At 47.8% G+C, this 19,420-nt stretch overlaps 1 pseudogene; it reads right to left on the bottom strand.

Annotated features, from left to right (window-relative positions):
* Positions 1 to 1,156: 1,156 nt before the first annotated feature.
* Positions 1,157 to 19,420, bottom strand: part of LOC135529416 (calcium/calmodulin-dependent protein kinase type II delta chain-like) — a 95,281-nt pseudogene continuing 77,017 nt past the window's right edge.

Here is a 19,420-nt window from a genome sequence, read left to right as displayed (position 1 = left end):
GTGACAGCAGTAGATTTTTAAACATCTCTATACATTTAAAATGCACCATAAACAGTTTAAAAACCCGATAACCAAATGTCAGGTAATATGCTCCAGTGGATAACGACCACGGTCTGCTGCAGGCTGCTCTAGGTGGGGGTTGAGTCCCAAACTAAACCCTATTCCCTATATAGTGCACTACTTTTGACCAGAGCTCTATTCCCTATGTAGGACACTACTTTAGACCAGAGCCCATGGGCCCTATGTAGGGAATAGGGTGCCATTTAGGGACACACTCTAGGTGGTTAGGATGACCTGACGACCTTTTAGGGTTGATATCCTTTTCCTGTGTGATGTCATGTCCATACAGAGGGGTCAGGGGTTAGAGGTTAAATGGAGAACACGGGTTGGCTTGTTGATTGTTGCCTGTCTTGGGAGTTTAGACTGAAGCTTGATATTCCATTAACTGTAAAATACACACACACACACACACACACACACACACACACACACACACACACACACACATACATACACACACACACACACACACACAAACACACACAAACACAGGGGAAAAAGGAAATGAGATTCAACCCAGAAACAGAGCGATATCCGTGTTGTCAAGTTGTTACCGTAACACTACACACCTGCATCAAATAATCAAAGGCTTGATGAGTTAATTCGTTAAATCAGGTGTGTTAATGCTATGGCAACAACTACAATGTCCCCAGTACCAGGATGAGGAAACAGTACACTAACCATTACAGTAGCATGGTAAGCGTGGACGTGACGCCCTCCAGTGGTGGAGATTAGTTATTGCACCACTAGACAATTTTCTGGGAAGGTAGTCTCGACTGGACACTACAGACTGACAAGGTAGTCTAGACTGGACACTACAGACTGGGAAGGTAGTCTAGACTGAACACTACAGACTGGGAAGGTAGTCTACACTGAACACTACAGACATGTAAGGTAGTCTAGACTGGACACTACAGACATGGAAGGTAGTCTACACTGAACACTACAGCCTGAGAAGGTAGTCTAGACTGGACACTACAGCCTGGGAAGGTAGTCTAGACTGGACACTACAGAGCGTTGGAAGTGAATGTTGTGATATCGGTTTATTTATAATCACTATAATTATAGTATGAATTCATTGATTAGCGTGTGTTTCTTACTGGGATGGTACGCTGGGCGAGCCCGAGCGGTGGAAGTGTATGTTCTGCCACCTTCCCTCTCTGCGATGCCAGACGCGGGTCTCCTCAGACTGCATGGTGCGAGGCATCCCTCCCGCGTCCATGTACTGGCTCAGGCGGATGTAGGCGATGCACGCAGCGTTCTCCGCTAGATAGACCTTCTCATTAGTTCACCTTTCCTTGTTTCACGTCAACATCGTAAAACACATTGAACAGTGGGGTTAACTGGTCTAGGAACAGTGGGGTTAACTGGTCTAGGAACAGTGGGGTTAACTGGTCTAGGAACAGTGGGTTAACTGGTCTAGGAACAGTGGGGTTAACTGGTCTAGGAACAGTGGGTTAACTGGTCTAGGAACAGTGGGTTAACTGGTCTAGGAACAGTGGGGTTAACTGGTCTAGGAACAGTGGGGTTAACTGGTCTAGGAACAGTGGGTTAACTGGTCTTGGAACAGTGGGTTAACTGGTCTAGGAACAGTGGGGTTAACTGGTCTAGGAACAGTGGGGTTAACTGGTCTTGGAACAGTGGGTTAACTGGTCTAGGAACAGTGGGGTTAACTGGTCTAGGAACAGTGGGTTAACTGGCCTAGGAACAGTGGGTTAACTGGTCTAGGAACAGTGGGTTAACTGGTCTAGGAACAGTGGGTTATCTGGTCTAGGAACAGTGGGGTTAACTGGTCTATGAACAGTGGGTTAACTGGTCTAGGAACAGTGGGTTAACTGGCCTAGGAACAGTGGGTTAACTGGTCTAGGAACAGTGGGTTAACTGGTCTAGGAACAGTGGGGTTAACTGGTCTAGGAACAGTGGGGTTAACTGGTCTAGGAACAGTGGGGTTAACTGGTCTAGGAACAGTGGGGTTAACTGGTCTAGGAACAGTGGGGTTAACTGGTCTAGGAACAGTGGAGTTAACTGGTCTAGGAACAGCAGGTTAACTGGTCTAGGAACAGTGGTTAACTGGTCTAGGAACAGTGGGATTAACTGGTCTAGGAACAGTGGGTTAACTGGTCTAGGAACAGTGGGGTTAGCTGGTCTAGGAACAGCAGGTTAACTGGTCTAGGAACAGTGGGGTTAACTGGTCTTGGAACAGTGGGTTAACTGGTCTAGGAACAGTGGGGTTAACTGGTCTAGGAACAGTGGGTTAACTGGCCTAGGAACAGTGGGTTAACTGGTCTAGGAACAGTGGGTTAACTGGTCTAGGAACAGTGGGGTTAACTGGTCTATGAACAGTGGGTTAACTGGTCTAGGAACAGTGGGTTAACTGGTCTAGGAACAGTGGGGTTAACTGGTCTAGGAACAGTGGGTTAACTGGTCTAGGAACAGTGGGGTTAACTGGTCTAGGAACAGTGGGGTTAACTGGTCTAGGAACAGTGGGGTTAACTGGTCTAGGAACAGTGGGGTTAACTGGTCTAGGAACAGTGGGGTTAACTGGTCTAGGAACAGTGGGGTTAACTGGTCTAGGAACAGTGGGTTAACTGGTCTAGGAACAGTGGGTTAACTGGTCTAGGAACAGTGGGGTTAACTGGTCTAGGAACAGTGGGGTTAACTGGTCTAGGAACAGTGGGGTTAACTGGTCTAGGAACAGTGGGTTAACTGGTCTAGGAACAGTGGGTTAACTGGTCTAGGAACAGTGGGTTATCTGGTCTAGGAACAGTGGGGTTAACTGGTCTATGAACAGTGGGTTAACTGGTCTAGGAACAGTGGGTTAACTGGCCTAGGAACAGTGGGTTAACTGGTCTAGGAACAGTGGGTTAACTGGTCTAGGAACAGTGGGGTTAACTGGTCTAGGAACAGTGGGGTTAACTGGTCTAGGAACAGTGGGGTTAACTGGTCTAGGAACAGTGGGGTTAACTGGTCTAGGAACAGTGGGGTTAACTGGTCTAGGAACAGTGGAGTTAACTGGTCTAGGAACAGCAGGTTAACTGGTCTAGGAACAGTGGTTAACTGGTCTAGGAACAGTGGGGTTAACTGGTCTAGGAACAGTGGGTTAACTGGTCTAGGAACAGTGGGGTTAGCTGGTCTAGGAACAGCAGGTTAACTGGTCTAGGAACAGTGGGGTTAACTGGTCTTGGAACAGTGGGTTAACTGGTCTAGGAACAGTGGGGTTAACTGGTCTAGGAACAGTGGGTTAACTGGCCTAGGAACAGTGGGTTAACTGGTCTAGGAACAGTGGGTTAACTGGTCTAGGAACAGTGGGGTTAACTGGTCTATGAACAGTGGGTTAACTGGTCTAGGAACAGTGGGTTAACTGGTCTAGGAACAGTGGGGTTAACTGGTCTAGGAACAGTGGGTTAACTGGTCTAGGAACAGTGGGTTAACTGGTCTAGGAACAGTGGGTTAACTGGTCTAGGAACAGTGGGTTAACTGCCTGTTCAGGGGCAGAACGACAGATTGGTACCTTCAGGTTACTAGTCCAACACTCTAACCACTAGGCTACCCTGCCGCACCATAAGTACCAGGGGATTGGCGTCCATCTTGATTCATCCAGGAAGTACACCGGAATTCCTATTCCAATGTTCACTTCAATGCTTCAGGACAATTTGGAATAGGAAATTTGAATCTGGTCTAGTTTCTGACTGGAATTGATATGTACATACAGTGTATATTTAAATACCAACCTGAAACAAGATTACATAAAACATAATGTTCAGTTGGTTAAGCATGGTGCTTGCAATACCAGGATAGTGGGTTCAATTCCCAGGGCCACCCATAAGGAAAATATATGCACATATTCATGTAAGTTGCTTTTGATGAAAGCATCTGCTAAATGTATATCATAATATTATTGTTATAATAATGATAAATGGCTGATTTCCTACCTATCAGATGGACGTGAGGGTTGAGGAGGATGGTGTGCACCGGCTTGCTACCTTTAGACAGGGCTGGAAAGAGAAGGGGGAGGACGAGGGAGATGGAGAGAGAGACAGACAGGCCTTAGTTAGCTAGTGGGAGTTGTAGTTCTCAGTAACAGACACAAACAGATATAACTATTCATCAATAGCTAATCAATAACTGCAAATCAATATCTGATTCATAAATTCTACCAATCAATACATCTACTAATACATAGCTGATCAATACCTCTACTAATCAATAGCTAATCAATACCTCTACTAATCAATACATCTGCTAATCAATACAAATTCTAATCATTACCTCTACTAATGAATACCCCTATGAATAAATAGCTAATCAATACCTATAGTAATCAATACATATAGTAATCCATAGCTAATCAATACCTCTAATAATTCATTCCTATACTAATAATAAATAATAATATATCCCATTTAGCAGACGCTTTTGTCCAAAGCGACTTACAAGTCGGCTGGGGCCACTACTTTTGCATATGGGTGGCCCCAGCGGGAATCGAACCCACGACGCTTGGCGTTGCAAGCGCCATGCTCTACCGACTGAGCCAGACAGGACTCACCACTAATCAATAGCTAATCAATACCTCTACTAATCAATACCTCTACTAATCAATACATATTCTAATCAATACCGACACTAATCAATAGCTAATCAATACCTCTACTAATCAATACCTCTACTAATGAATAGCTAATCAATACTTCTACTAGACAATATGTCTATTAATCAATAGCTAATCAAAACCTCTACTAACCAATACCTCTATTAATCAATAGCTAATCAATACCTTGACTAACCAATACCTCTATGAATGAATAGCTAATCAATACCTCTACTAATCCATAGCTGATCAAACATCTCTACTAATGAATTGCTCATCAATACCTCTACTAATCCATACATACTACTCAATAGCTGATCAATACCTCTAATTAATAGCTGATCAATATCTATACTTATCAAAAGCTGATAATACCTCTACTAAACAAAAGCTGATCAATACCTCTGCTAATCAATAGCTGATCAATACCCGTACTAATCAATAGCTGATCAATACGACTACTAATCAATAGCTGATCAATACCTCTGCTAATCAATAGCGGATCAATACCCCTACTAATCAAAAGTTGCTGATCAATACCCCTACTAATCAATAGCTGATCATACCTCTACTAATCTATACCTCTACTAATCTATAGCTGATCAATACCTACACTAATAAATAGTCGATGAATACCTCTGCTAATGAATACCTCTACTAATTTTACATTTACATTTAAGTCATTTAGCAGAAGCTCTTATCCAGAGCGACTTACTAATCAATACATCTACTAATCAATACCTCTACTAATCAATAACTGTATCTTCTAAATGACTTGACTGATGGATGTGTTACCGTTGTCGAAGTAGAAGCGATGGAAGTCATGTCCCTCTACCAGGTTCCCCAGAGCTTCTGGTTCAAACGACGTCAGACCAGGATCACAGAGCTTCCTGTTGGAAACAAACACAGACTGAGGCCCATATGGCACCCTATTCCCTATGTAGTACACTACTAGTGACCAGAGCCCTATTCCCTATATAGTGAACTACTAGTGACCATAGCCCTATTCCCTATGTAGTGAACTACTAGTGACCAGAGCCCTATTCCCTACATAGTGAACTACTAGTGACCAGAGCCCTATTCCCTATGTAGTGAACTACTAGTGACCAGAGCCCTATTCCCTATATAGTGACCAGAGCCCTATTCCCTATATAGTGAACTACTAGTGACCAGAGCCCTATTCCCTATGTAGTGAACTACTAGTGACCAGAGCCCTATTCCCTATATAGTGAACTACTAGTGACCAGAGCCCTATTCCCTACATAGTGAACTACTAGTGACCAGAGCCCTATTCCCTATGTAGTGAACTACTAGTGACCAGAGCCCTATTCCCTACATAGTGACCAGAGCCCTATTCCCTATATAGTGAACTACTAGTGACCAGAGCCCTATTCCCTATGTAGTGAACTACTAGTGACCAGAGCCCTATTCCCTATATAGTGAACTACTAGTGACCAGAGCCCTATTCCCTACATAGTGAACTACTAGTGACCAGAGCCCTATTCCCTATGTAGTGAACTACTAGTGACCAGAGCCCTATTCCCTATATAGTGACCAGAGCCCTATTCCCTATATAGTGAACTACTAGTGACCAGAGCCCTATTCCCTATGTAGTGAACTACTAGTGACCAGAGCCCTATTCCCTATATAGTGAACTACTAGTGACCAGAGCCCTATTCCCTATATAGTGACCAGAGCCCTATTCCCTATATAGTGAACTACTAGTGACCAGAGCCCTATTCCCTATGTAGTGAACTACTAGTGACCAGAGCCCTATTCCCTATATAGTGAACTACTAGTGACCAGAGCCCTATTCCCTACATAGTGAACTACTAGTGACCAGAGCCCTATTCCCTATGTAGTGAACTACTAGTGACCAGAGCCCTATTCCCTATATAGTGACCAGAGCCATATTCCCTATATAGTGAACTACTAGTGACCAGAGCCCTATTCCCTATGTAGTGAACTACTAGTGACCAGAGCCCTATTCCCTATATAGTGAACTACTAGTGACCAGAGCCCTATTCCCTACATAGTGAACTACTAGTGACCAGAGCCGTATTCCCTACATAGTGAACTACTAGTGACCAGAGCCCTATTCCCTATATAGTGAACTACTAGTGACCAGATCCCTATTCCCTATATAGTGACCAGAGCCCTATTCCCTATGTAGTGAACTACTAGTGACCAGAGCCGTATTCCCTACATAGTGAACTACTAGTGACTGTATATTGTGCACTACTAGTGACCAGGGCCCTATTCCCTATATAGTGAACTACTAGTGACCAGAGTAACACAATAATAGTGATTTGTAGAATTTCAGTCAGCTGCAATGTGGTGGAACAAGATCCAGAGTAATACACGCACGCACGCACGCACACACACACACACACACACACACACACACACACACACATCCTAGCCCTAAACACACACACACATCCTAGCCCTAAACACACACACACATCCTAGCCCTAAACACGCACACACACAACATAGCCATAAATACATACAGACAGAGCAGGACTCACGCGTAGTGCTAGCCCTAAACTCACCCGTAGTGCTAGCCCTAAACTCACGCGTAGTGCTAGCCCTAAACTCACCCGTAGTGCTAGCCCTAAACTCACGCGTAGTGCTAGCCCTAAACTCACCCGTAGTGCTAGCCCTAAACACACACAGACAGAGCAGGACTCACGCATAGTGCTAGCCCTAAACTCACACAGACAGAGCAGGACTCACGCGTAGTGCTAGCCCTAAACTCACCCGTAGTGCTAGCCCTAAACTCACGCGTAGTGCTAGCCCTAAACTCACGCGTAGTGCTAGCCCTAAACTCACGCGTAGTGCTATCCCTAAACTCACCCGTAGTGCTAGCCCTAAACTAACCCGTAGTGCTAGCCCTAAACTCACCCGTAGTGCTAGCCCTAAACTCACCCGTAGTTCTAGCCCTAAACTCACCCGTAGTGCTAGCCCTAAACTCACCCGTAGTTCTAGCCCTAAACTCACCCGTAGTGCTAGCCCTAAACTCACCCGTAGTGCTAGCCCTAAACTCACCCGTAGAGCTAGCCCTAAACTCACCCGTAGAGCTAGCCCTAAACTCACCCGTAGAGCTAGCCCTAAACTCACCCGTAGTGCTAGCCCTAAACTCACCCGTAGTGCTAGCCCTAAACTCACCCGTAAAGCTAGCCCTAAACTCACCCGTAGGCCTCGAAGTCTCCGTTGTTGATGGATTCGATCAGCTGCTCTGTGACTTTGATAATTTCCTGCTTCCGAGCTGGAAACACACAAACACAACATGACCACAACATGACCATAACATGACCACAATATGACCACAACATCACCACAAACTCAGGTCAACATTAGTCCAACAACACAATCTGACATACATTAAATCACGAATCAGATTACTACATCATGTGATGTGGTTAGTTAATAGATCAGATTACTACATCATGTGATGTGGTTAGTTAATAGATCAGATTACTATATCATGTGATGTGGTTAGTTAATATGTTAATAGATCAGATTACTACATCATGTGATGTGGTTAGTTAATAGATCAGATTACTATATCATGTGATGTGGTTAGTTAATAGATCAGATTACTACATCATGTGATGTGGTTAGTTAATAGATCAGATTACTACATCATGTGATGTGGTTAGTTAATAGATCAGATTACTACATCATGTGATGTGGTTAGTTAATATGTTAATAGATCAGATTACTATATCATGTGATGTGGTTAGTTAATAGATCAGATTACTACATCATGTGATGTGGTTAGTTAATAGATCAGATTACTACATCATGTGATGTGGTTAGTTAATAGATCAGATTACTACATCATGTGATGTGGTTAGTTAATAGATCAGATTACTACATCATGTGATGTGGTTAGTTAATAGATCAGATTACTACATCATGTGACAGAGATAGGGGGACAGAGATAGGGGGACACAGAAAGGGGGACAGAGACAGGGGGACAGAGAAAGAGGACAGAGATGGGGACAGGGACACAGAGACAGGGGACAGAGATGGGGACAGGGACAGGGGGACAGAGAAAGGGGGACAGAGACAGGGGGAAAGGAGACACGGGAACAGGAGACAGGGGACACAGAAAGAGGACAGAGATAGGGACAGGGACACAGAGACAGGGGACAGAGATGGGGACAGGGACAGTGGGACAGAGAAAGGGGGACAGAGACAGTGGGAAAGGAGACATGGGAACAGGAGACAGTGGGACACAGAAAGAGGACAGAGATGGGGACAGGGACACAGAGACAGGGGACAGTGATGGGGATAGGGACAGGGGGACAGAGAAAGGGGGACAGAGACAGGGGGAAAGGAGACACGTGAACAGGAGACAGGGGGACACAGAAAAGAGGACAGAGATGGGGACAGGGACACAGAGACAGGGGACAGAGATGGGGACAGGGACAGGGGGACAGAGAAAGGGGACAGAGACAGGGGAAAGGAGACACGTGAACAGGAGACAGAAAACACAGAAAGAGGACAGAGATGGGGACAGGGTCACAGAGACAGGGGACAGAGATGGGGACATGGACAGGGGGACAGAGAAAGGGGGACAGAGACAGGGGGAAAGGAGACACATGAACAGGAGACAGCGGGACACAGAAAAGAGGACAGAGATGGGGACAGGGGCAGGGGGACAGAGACAGGGGGACAGAGACAGGGGGACACAGAAAGAAGGACAGAGACAGGGGGACACAGAAAGAAGGACAGAGACAGGGGGATGGAGACAAGGGGACAGAGACATGGGGACAGGAGACAGGGGGACACAGAAAAAAGGACAGAGACAGGGGGACACAGAAAGAAGGACAGAGACGGGGGGACACAGAAAGAAGGACAGAGACAGGGGGACACAGAAAGAAGGACAGAGACAGGGGGACACAGAAAGAAGGACAGAGACAGGGGGAAATGACAGAGGGACAGGAGACAGGTTTCTCCAGAGTGGTTGAGTGGAGGCCCAGGGAGTACAGGAGACATGGCCAGGGTTTCCACCCATTAGAAGGGGACTTACTCTGGACTGATAAGGAGGAAGTAGAGGGGGACAGAGACCAGGAACAGGAACAGGTTTCTTCAGAATGGCTGAAGAGAGGGGACGGGAGGTAGAGGCGGGGATATAGTCATGATCTCTACCCCAACAAAAGGGGACTTACTCTGGCCTGATGAGGAGGGAGTAGAAGGGACACCGAGTACAGAGTGGACAGGGGACAGGTTTCTCCAGAGTGGTTGAGGGGAAATGCAGGAGACAGGGGACAGGTTTCTCCAGAGTGGTTGAGGGGAGACCCAAGAGACAGGGGACAGGTTTCTCCAGAGTGGTTGAGGGGAGACCCAAGAGACAGGGGACAGGTTTCTCCAGAGTGGTTGAGGAGACCCAAGAGACAGGGGACAGGTTTCTCCAGAGTGGTTGAGGGGAGACCCAAGAGACAGGGGACAGGTTTCTCCAGAGTGGTTGAGGAGAGACCCAAGAGACAGGGGACAGGTTTCTCCAGAGTGGTTGATGAGACACCCTGGAGACAGTGGACAGCACACAGGTTTCTCCAGAGTGGTTGAGGAGAGACAGTGGACAGGTTTCTCCAGAGTGGTTGAGGGGAGACCCAAGAGACAGGGGACAGGTTTCTCCAGAGTGGTTGAGGGGAGACCCAAGAGACAGGGGACAGGTTTCTCCAGAGTGGTTGAGGGGAGACCCAAGAGACAGGGGACAGGTTTCTCCGGAGTGGTTGAGGGGAGACCCAAGAGAATGGGGACAGGTTTCTCCAGAGTGGTTGAGGGGAGACCCAAGACACAGTGGACAGGTTTCTCCAGAGTGGTTGAGGGGAGACCCAAGAGACAGGGGACAGGTTTCTCCAGAGTGGTTGAGGGGAGACCCAAGAGACAGGGGACAGGTTTCTCCAGAGTGGTTGAGGGGAGACCCAAGAGACAGGGGATAGGTTCACCAGAGTGGTTGAGGGGAGACCCGGAGACAGTGGACAGGTTTCTCCAGAGTGGTTGAGGGGAGACCCAAGAGACAGGGGACAGGTTTCTCCAGAGTGGTTGTGGGGAGACCCAAGAGACAGGGGACAGGTTTCTCCAGAGTGGTTGAGGGAGACCCAAGAGACAGGGGACAGGTTTCTCCAGAGTGGTTGAGGGAGACCCAGAGACAGGGGACAGGTTTCTCCAGAGTGGTTGAGGGGAGACCCAAGAGACAGGGGACAGGTTTCTCCAGAGTGGTTGTGGGGAGACCCAAGAGACAGGGGACAGGTTTCTCCAGAGTGGTTGAGGGGAAATGCAGGAGACAGGGGACAGGTTTCTTCAGAGTGGTTGAGGGGAGACCCAAGAGACAGGGGACAGGTTTCTCCAGAGTGGTTGTGGGGAGACCCAAGAGACAGGGGACAGGTTTCTCCAGAGTGGTTGAGGGGAGACCCAAGAGACAGGGGACAGGTTTCTCCAGAGTGGTTGAGGAGACCCAAGAGACAGGGGACAGGTTTCTCCAGAGTGGTTGAGGAGACCCAAGAGACAGGGGACAGGTTTCTCCAGAGTGGTTGAGGGAGACCCAAGAGACAGTGGACAGGCTTCTCCAGAGTGGTTGAGGGGAGACCCAAGAGACAGGGGACAGGAGACAGGTTTCTCCAGAGTGGTTGAGGAGAGACAGTGGACAGGTTTCTCCAGAGTGGTTGAAGAGAGACAGTGGACAGGGGACATGTTTCTTCAGAGTGTTTGAGGAGAGACCCAGGAGACAGGCGACAGGGGACATGTTTCTTCAGAGTGTTTGAGGAGAGACCCAGGAAACAGGTTTGTCCGGAGTGGTTGAGGAGAGACCCAGGAAACAGGTTTCTCCGGAGTGGTTGAGGAGAGACCCAGTGGGACACTGGCTGGGGTACGGGGGGAGGCATAGCCAGGGGACTTACTCTGTCCTGAAGAGGAGGGAGTCTGCCCAAAAAAGAGGACTGGCAGAGAGGGGCAGGTGTGTGTGTAGGGGGTGGGGTGGGGGGGGGGGTTAACATGAATTTCAAATGTAGAAAATAATTCCATTCACAGAAACGAAAATATAACAGGTAAGTGTGTTTAATAATAAATACATCAATACATCAATGGAGTCTCAATCATCAGGAGGAAGAAGAGGAAGAGGGAAGGAGGAGAAAGAGGAGGAGGAAGAGGAGAAGGTAGCTGATGGTCAGAGTGAAAAGAGAGGTTTGAAAGACAGATGGAAGGATAGAAAGGGTGACAGCCAGACAAAGAAAGAGAGACAGAAAGACGAAGAGAGAGAGAGAGAGAAGGGGACAGAGACAAAGATAGAGAGAGAAGGGGACAGACAGACAAAGATAGAGAGGGCGACAGACATACAAAGATAGAGAGAGACAGAAAGATGAAGAGAGAGAGAGAAGGGGAAAGACAAGTGTCTCTACCTTTGACATCCTCGTCCTCGATGGTGGTGTTGGCGCTCTCTATAGACTCCTGGGGGAAAGAACGCATAGATTGATCTATAGCCTGGTGTACACTGAGTATCAGATTTGGGCTACCTGTGTAAAAGCTGCCTAATATTTAAATCAGATCGCGTTTTGTCAGCTATCTACCTTTTTAAGAAAGGGGCAATCTGCGATTTCAATATTTGTTTTAATTTTTCAATAAATGTTATTTTATTTTTTATTTATTTTGTATTTTTTACAATGTTTTTTTTAATTTTTTTTATTTACATTTTTTTTGTAAATCTTTTAAATAATGATATACACTGAGTGTACAAAACATTAGGAACACCTTCCTGATATTGAGTTGCACCCCCCTTTTGTACTCAGTACATCCTCAATTCATCGGGGCATGGGACTCCACAAGGTGTCGAAAGCATTCCACAGTGATGCTGATCCATGTTGACTCAAATGCACAGTTGTGTCAAGTTGGCTGGAGATATTCTTCGTGTGGGGGGTGGACCATTCTTGATACACACGGGAAACTGTTGAGTGTGGAAAAACCCAGCAGCGTTGCAGTTCTTGACACACTCAAACCGGTGCGACTTGGCACCTACTACCATACCCCATTTGTCTTGAAGATTCATCCTCTGAATGGCTCACACACAATCCATGTTTCCATTGTCTTAAGGCTTAAAAATCCTTCTTTAACCCGTCTCCTCCACTTCATCTACATGTCTCCTCCCATTCATCTACACTGATTGAAGTGGATTTAACAAGTGACATCAATAAGGGATCATAGCTTTCACCTGGATTCACCGGGTCAGTCTATGTCATGGAAAGAGCATGTTTTGTACACTCAGTGTGTAATGGTAGTTTATTAGGATCCCCATTATCTGTTTCTAAAGCAGCAGCTACTCTTCCTGGGGTTTATTAGGATCATTATCTGTTTCTATAGCAGCAGCTACTCTTCCTGGGGTTTACTAGGATCATTATCTGTTTCTATAGCAGCAGCTACTCTTACAGGGGTTTATTGGGATCATTATCTGTTTCTATAGCAGCAGCTACTCTTACAGGGGTTTATTGGGATCATTATCTGTTTCTACAGCAGCAGCTACTCTTCCTGGGGTTTATTAGGATCATTATCTGTTTCTATAGCAGCAGCTACTCTTCCTGGGGTTTATTAGGATCATTATCTGTTTCTACAGCAGCAGCTACTCTTCCTGGGGTTTATTAGGATCATTATCTGTTTCTATAGCAGCAGCTACTCTTCCTGGGGTTTATTAGGATCATTATCTGTTTCTATAGCAGCAGCTACTCTTCCTGGGGTTTATTAGGATCATTATCTGTTTCTATAGCAGCAGCTTCTCTTCCTGGGGTTTATTAGGATCATTATCTGTTTCTATAGCAGCAGCTACTCTTCCTAGGGTTTATTAGGATCATTATCTGTTTCTATAGCAGCAGCTACTCTTCCTGGGGTTTATTAGGATCATTATCTGTTTCTACAGCAGCAGCTACTCTTCCTAGGGTTTATTAGGATCATTATCTGTTTCTACAGCAGCAGCTACACTTCCTGGGGTTTATTGGTATCATTATCTGTTTCTACAGCAACAGCTACTCTTCCTGGGGTTTATTGGTATCATTATCTGTTTCTATAGCAGCAGCTACTCTTCCTGGGGTTTATTAGGGTCATTATCTGTTTCTATAGCAGCAGCTACTCTTCCTGGGGTTTATTAGGATCATTATCTGTTTCTATAGCAGCAGCTACTCTTCCTGGGGTTTATTAGGATCATTATCTGTTTCTATAGCAACAGCTACTCTTCCTGGGGTTTAATAGTATCATTATCTGTTTCTATAGCAGCAGCTACTCTTCCTGGGGTCCACACAGAACATGAAATAATACAGAACATTAATAGACCAGAACAGCTCAAGGACAGAACTACATACATGTAATATAAAGTATATAAATGTGTACACACAAAAGAATTACACACACACACTGTCAGTGCTATACCTTCTTCCCATCTATTGGGTTGTGGATCACTGTGGTCTGGGGCTCCTAGGGAGAGAGAGATGAAACAATACAAACAGAATAGATAGAGACAGCAGTGGGGGAGGAGGAGGTGGAGGAGGAGGTGGAGGAGGAGGAGGAGGAGGTGGAGGAGGAGGAGGAGGAGGTGGAGGAGGAGGTAGAAGTGGAGGTTGAGCAGGAGGTTGAGGTGGAGGAGGAGGTAGAGCAGGAGGTTGAGGTGGAGAAGGAGGTAGAGCAGGAGGTTGAGGTAGAGTTAGAGCAGGAGGTTGAGGAGGAGGAGTAGGTGGAGGTAGAGGTGGAGGTTGAGGTGGAAGAGGAGGTAGAGTAGGAGGTTGAGGTGGAGGTGGAGGAGGAGGTAGAGCAGGAGGTTGAGGAGGAGGTGGAGCAGGACGTGGAGGAGGAGGAGAAGGAGGTGGAGGTAGAGCAGGAGGTTCAGGTGGAGGAGGAGGTAGAGCAGGAGGTTGAGGTGGAGGAGGAGGTGGAGGAGGAGGTGGAGGAGGAGGTATAAGTGGTGGAGGAGGTGAAGCAGGAGGTGGCGGTGGAGGAGGAGAAGGAGGAGGAGGTGGAGGAGGAGGTATAAGTGGTGGAGGAGGTGGAGGTAGAGGAGGAGGTGGAGGAGGAGGTAGAGGAGGTTGAGGAGGAGGTAGATGTGGGGGTGGAGGAGGAGGTAGAGGAGGGGGTGGAGGAGGTAGAGGAGGGGTGGAGGAGGAGGTAGAGGAGGTTGAGGAGGAGGTAGAGGAGGGGGTGGAGGAGGAGGTAGAGGAGGTTGAGGAGGAGGTAGAGGAGGGGGTGGAGGAGGAGGTAGAGGAGAAGGTGGAGGAGGAGGTAGAGGAGTGTGACTGTGTGTGTGTGTGTGTGTGTGTGTGTGTGTGTGTGTGTGTGTGTGTGTGTGTGTGTGTGTGTGTGTGTGTGTGTGTGTGTGTGTGTGTGTGTGTGCGTGCGTGCGTGCGTGCGTGCGTGCGTGCGTGCGTGCGTGCGTGTGTGTGTGCGTGTGTGCATGTATAACTGTTTATATGTGTGTGTCATCATGGGAACAAAGACATTTAAAGATGTTGAGGTCATACAGGGCATCAGTCATGTGACCAACACAGCCAGCGAATCAGCACACACCATGCACAAGTTGCAACCAATCAGACCATCACTACCAGATTAAGGAGCCAACATCCTTTGGCTCTTCAGCTGAAAGGAAGGAAGGAAACAATGGAGGGAGGGAGGGAGGGGGGGAGGGAGGGAGGGAGGGAGGGAGGGAGGGAGGGAGGGAGGGAGGGAGGGAGGGAGGGGAGGGAGGGAGGGAGGGAGGGAGGGAGGGAGGGAGGGAGGGGGAGGGAGGGAGGGAGGGGGAGGGAGGGAGGGAATATCTGTCTCATTGTTCAATCTGTGTTAAAATCCTACCGCAAGGTCAACACAGGGAGAAAGAGGGGAGTAGAGGGAGGTATGGAGGGTGTAGTATGTACCAGTGATGAGGAGGGAGTAGAGGGAGGCATGGAGGGTGTAGTATGTACCAGTGATGAGGAGGGAGTAGAGGGAGGCATGGCGGGTGTAGTATGTACCAGTGATGAGGAGGGAGTAGAGGGAGGTAGGGAGGGTGTAGTATGTACCAGTGATGAGGAGGGAGGCATGGAGGGTGTAGTATGTACCAGTGATTAGGAGGGAGTAGAGGGAGGCATGGAGGGTGTAGTATGTACCAGTGATGAGGAGGGAGTAGAGGGAGGCATGGCGGGTGTAGTATGTACCAGTGATGAGGAGGGAGTAGAGGGAGGCATGGCGGGTGTAGTATGTACCAGTGATGAGGAGGGAGTAGAGGGAGGTAGGGAGGGTGTAGTATGTACCAGTGATGAGGAGGGAGGTATGGAGGGTGTAGTATGTACCAGTGATGAGGAGGGAGGTATGGAGGGTGTAGTATGTACCAGTGATGAGGAGGGGAGTAGAGGGGAGGTATGGAGGGTGTAGTATGTACCAGTGATGAGGAGGGGAGTAGAGGGAGGCATGGAGGGTGTAGTATGTACCAGTGATGAGGAGGGAGTAGGAGGAGGCATGGCGGGTGTAGTATGTACCAGTGATGAGGAGGGAGTAGAGGGAGGTAGGGAGGGTGTAGTATGTACCAGTGATGAGGAGGGAGGTATGGAGGGTGTAGTATGTACCAGTGATGAGGAGGGAGGTATGGAGGGTGTAGTATGTACCAGTGATGAGGAGGGAGTAGAGGGAGGTATGGAGGGTGTAGTATGTACCAGTGATGAGGAGGGAGTAGAGGGAGGCATGGCGGGTGTAGTATGTACCAGTGATGAGGAGGGAGTAGAGGGAGGCATGGTGGGTGTAGTATGTACCAGTGATGAGGAGGAGTAGAGGGGAGGTAGGGAGGGTGTAGTATGTACCAGTGATGAGGAGGGAGGTATGGAGGGTGTAGTATGTACCAGTGATGAGGAGGGAGGTATGGAGGGTGTAGTATGTACCAGTGATGAGGAGGGAGTAGAGGGAGGTATGGAGGGTGTAGTATGTACCAGTGATGAGGAGGGAGTAGAGGGAGGTGTGGAGGGTGTAGTATGTACCAGTGATGGGGAGGGAGGTATGGAGGGTGTAGTATGTACCAGTGATGAGGAGGGAGTAGAGGGAGGTGTGGAGGGTGTAGTATGTACCAGTGATGGGGAGGGAGGTATGGAGGGTGTAGTATGTACCAGTGATGAGGAGGGAGGTATGGAGGGTGTAGTATGTACCAGTGATGAAGAGGGACTAGAGGGAGTTATGTAGGGTGCAGTATGTACCAGTGATGGGGAGGGAGGTATGGAGGGTGTAGTATGTACCAGTGATGAGGAGGGAGGTATGGAGGGTGTAGTATGTACCAGTGATGAGGAGGGAGTAGAGGGAGGTATGGAGGGTGTAGTATGTACCAGTGATGAGGAGGGAGTAGAGGGAGGTGTGGAGGGTGTAGTATGTACCAGTGATGGGGAGGGAGGTATGGAGGGTGTAGTATGTACCAGTGATGAGGAGGGAGGTATGGAGGGTGTAGTATGTACCAGTGATGAGGAGGGAGTAGAGGGAGGTATGGAGGGTGCAGTATGTACCAGTGATGGGGAGGGAGGTATGGAGGGTGTAGTATGTACCAGTGATGAGGAGGGAGGTATGGAGGGTGTAGTATGTACCAATGATGAGGAGGGAGTAGAGGGAGGTATGGAGGGTGTAGTATGTACCAGTGATGAGGAGGGAGAGGAGGGAGGTATGGTGTAGTATGTACCAGTGATGAGGAGGGAGGTATGGAGGGTGTAGTATGTACCAATGATGAGGAGAGAGTAGAGGGAGGTATGGAGGGTGTAGTATGTACCAGTGATGAGGAGGGAGTAGAGGGAGGTATGGTGTAGTATGTACCAGTGATGAGGAGGGAGGTATGGAGGGTGTAGTATGTACCAGTGATGAGGAGGGAGAAGAGGGAGGTATGGTGTAGTATGTACCAGTGATGAGGAGGGAGGTATGGAGGGTGTAGTATGTACCAATGATGAGGAGGGAGTAGATGGAGGTATGGAGGGTGTAGTATGTACCAGTGATGAGGAGGGAGTAGAGGGAGTTATGGAGGGTGTAGTATGTACCAGTGATGATGAGGGAGTAGAGGGAGGTATGGAGGGTGTAGTATGTACCAGTGATGAGGAGGGAGTAGAGGGAGGTATGGTGTAGTATGTACCAGTGATGAGGAGGGAGGTATGGAGGGTGTAGTATGTACCAATGATGAGGAGGGAGTAGAGGGAGGTATGGAGGGTGTAGTATGTACCAGTGATGAGGAGGGAGTAGAGGGAGGTATGGAGGGTGTAGTATGTACCAGTAATGAGGAGGGAGTAGAGGGAGGTATGGAGGGTGTAGTATGTACCAGTGATGAGGAGGGAGTAGAGGGAGGTATGGAGGGTGTAGTATGTACCAGTGATGAGGAGGGAGTAGGGAGGTATGGAGAGTATGTACCAGTGATGAGGAGGGGCTTGGCGGGTGTAGTATGTACCAGTGATGAGGAGGGAGGAGGGAGGTATGGAGGGTGTAGTATGTACCAGTGATGAGGAGGGAGTAGAGGGAGGTATGGAGGGTGTAGTATGTACCAGTGATGAGGAGGGAGTAGAGGGAGGTATGGAGGGTGTAGTATGTACCTGTGATGAGGAGGGAGTAGAGGGAGGTATGGAGGGTGTAGTATGTACCAGTGATGAGGAGGGAGTAGAGGGAGGTATGGAGGGTGTAGTATGTACCAGTGATGGGGTGAAACTGGTGTCTTTAGGACTGGTCACTGTGTTGGCTTTAGGACTGGTCACTGTGTTGGCTTTGTTGTTCGCCTGTAAAAGCAAGAAGTGTAGAGGGAACATCACACATCACATCACAAACCTGACCTGACCTGACCTGACCTGACCTGGGTCAACTTTTATTTAGCTTTTAGCCTTACCTGTACAATGGAACCAACAGACAGACAGTCCCCTAACGGTTTTATAGAGTATATAGATCCTACAGGGTTCAATAGACAGGACGATCTATACCAGAGGACTGAGACATGACTATCTATACCAGAGTACTGACACAGAGCTATCTATACCAGAGTACTGAGACAGGACTATCTATACCAGAGTACTGAGATGGACTGACACGGGGCTATCTATACCAGAGTACTGCCACAGAGCTATCTATACCAGAGTACTGCCACAGAGCTATCTATTCCAGAGTACTGAGACAGGACTATCTATAACCGGGGTACTGAGACAGGGCTATCTATACCAGAGTACTGACATGGACTGACACGGGGCTATCTATACCAGAGTACTGAGACAGGGCTATCTATACCAGAGTACTGAGACAGGACCATCTATACCAGAGTACTGACACAGGGCTATCTATACCAGAGTACTGACACAGGGCTATCTATACCAGAGTACTGACACAGGGCTATCTATACCAGAGTACTGAGAGAGGACTATCTATACCAGAGTACTGAGACAGGGCTATCTATACCAGAGTACTGAGACAGGACCATCTATACCAGAGTACTGACACAGGGCTATCTATACCAGAGTACTGAGACAGGGCTATCTATACCAGAGTACTGACACAGAGCTATCTATACCAGAGTACTGACACAGGGCTATCTATACCAGAGTACTGACACAGGGCTATCTATACCAGAGTACGGAGACAGGACTATCTATACCAGAGTACTGAGACAGGGCTATCTATACCAGAGTACTGAGACAGGACCATCTATACCAGAGTACTGAGACAGGGCTATCTATACCAGAGTACTGACACAGGACTATCTATACCAGAGAACTGAGACAGGGCTATCTATACCAGAGAACTGACACGGGGCTATCTATA

The sequence above is a fragment of the Oncorhynchus masou genome, unplaced genomic scaffold, assembly GCF_036934945.1.
Source record: "Oncorhynchus masou masou isolate Uvic2021 unplaced genomic scaffold, UVic_Omas_1.1 unplaced_scaffold_1162, whole genome shotgun sequence".
NCBI classification, from domain to species: Eukaryota; Metazoa; Chordata; class Actinopteri; order Salmoniformes; family Salmonidae; genus Oncorhynchus; species Oncorhynchus masou.
The sequence above is the reverse complement of the archived record's forward strand: the minus strand, read 5'-3'. Positions and strand labels throughout refer to the sequence as shown.